Source organism: Octodon degus, unplaced genomic scaffold, assembly GCF_000260255.1.
Source record: "Octodon degus isolate 3935 unplaced genomic scaffold, OctDeg1.0 scaffold00021, whole genome shotgun sequence".
In the NCBI taxonomy this organism is placed as follows: Eukaryota; Metazoa; Chordata; class Mammalia; order Rodentia; family Octodontidae; genus Octodon; species Octodon degus.
This window is the reverse complement of record NW_004524597.1, coordinates 11,518,531-11,520,561: the sequence shown is the minus strand read 5'-3', so window position 1 is coordinate 11,520,561 and position 2,031 is coordinate 11,518,531.

The window sequence follows — 2,031 nt, the reverse complement described above, 5'->3', positions numbered from 1 at the left end:
TTTTTTTTTTTTTTTGGCGGAACCGGGGATTGAACTCAGGTCCTTGCGCTTGCCAGGGAAGCGCTTATTCCACCAAGCCATCTCCCGGCCCCCCATCCTTCCACTTTAATGCTCTGGAAAGCCAGGGATATAGCCCAGTGGCATAAGCATCTTCCTGGCAAGCGCAAGGTCTTGAGTTCCATTCTGTTACCCCTACTCTTTTTTTTTTTTTTTCTGTATTTAGGACAGGGTCTACAGGGTCTACAAGGTCTTACTACGTACATCGGACTCATAGTGATTCTCCTGTTTAAAGCCTCTCATGTGCTGGGATTACAGGCCCATGCCACCACGCCCAATCTCAATCGCCATCTCAGTGTGCCCTGCGGGCCGGCCCAGCACACTGGGGATCGAACCCCAGCCGCTATTCTCTGCCTAAGCAGGTGCTTCAGTTTTCTGAGCTATCAGGTTGGACCTTGCTTCTATTAATTATTGAACCAGGGAGTCTAGCCAGAACAATTGAGCAAGAAAATAAAATCAAAAGCATCCAGAGAAGGAAGAAGTAAGACTATACTCCCCCAAAACCCCAAAACAAACTATATTCCCATATAACATGGATCATGTATGTAGAAAATCTCAAATAATTCACTAGAAACTGTTGTAATAAGTGGGTTCTTCAAGGTTGCAATATTCAAATCATATAAAAATCAAATGTAGGGGCTGGGGAGATAGCTCAGTAGAATAAGTGCTTGCCTGGCAAGCGCAAGGGCCTGAGTTCAATCCCCAGTTCCACAAAAAGAAAAAAAAAAAAAAATCAAATGTATTGGCCAGACATGGTGATGCATGCCTATAATTCCAGAATTTAGGATTACCACAAGTTCAAGGTCAGCCTGGGCTAAACAGTGAGTTCAAAGCCAGCATGAACTACATAATGAGACTCTGCCTCAAAAACAAAAACAAAAATCAAATGTAAGACCATGTGTGTAATTTCAGCACTCCGGAGGCTGAGGCAGGAGGACCATTGCAAGGTCAAGACCAACCTAGGCTACAAAGTGAGCTCAAGGCCAGCCTGAACTGCATAGAAACACCCTGTCTCAGAAAGTCCCCTGCCCCCCCCATAAATTATTTTTTTAGAACAATATTTATTTATTTATTTAGGTTTTTGGTACCTAGAATTTAAGTCACAGCCTCATGCTTGCCAAGTACATGCTGTGTTGGTGAGCTGTATCCTCGGCCCTCAAATGTATTTTATATGCTTACAATCATTAATTTTATTTTGTTTTATTTTAATTTTTTTGAGGAACGGGGGATTGAACGTCTTTCCGCTTGCCAGGCAAGTGCTTATTCTACTGAGCTATCTTCCCGGCACAATTTCAATTTTAAAACAATTCCAGAGGCCAGGGAGATGGCTCAGCAGAATAAGTACTTCCCTGGCAAGCGCAGGGGCCTGAGTTCAATCCCTGGTTCTGCAAAAAATAATAAATAAATAAATAAATAAATAAATAAATAAATAAATAAATAAAACAATTCCAGCTGGCCTGCAATCCTAGCATTTAGGAGGCTGAGGCAGAAGGATTGCTGAAAGTTGAAGTCCGGCCTGGGCTATTTAGTGAGTTCAAGGCCAGTTTGAACTACATAGACCCTATAGTTAAAAGAATAGTTTTTCAAAAACTCTATAGGTAAGGTCTAGAGGTAGATCTGACTTTGCAGGGATGTGCTGATCTCCATTCATGGTAGCTTATTATTGAAATAAGATATTTAATTTATTTGTGATTTTTTTTTTTTTTTTTTTGGTGGTACCAGGGATCGAACACAGGACCTAAGCACTTATTCCACTGAGCTATCTCCCTGGTCCCCTCTGTGATAGTCACAGGTCCTGCTCTTTGCCGCATCTCCCGCAAGAATGAAGACCATTCTTAGCAATCAGACAGTCGACATTCCAGAAAATGTCGACATCACTCTGAAAGGACGCACAGTTATTGTGAAGGGCCCCAGAGGAACCCTCCGGAGGGACTTCAACCACATCAATGTGGAACTCAGTCTCCTTGGGAAGAA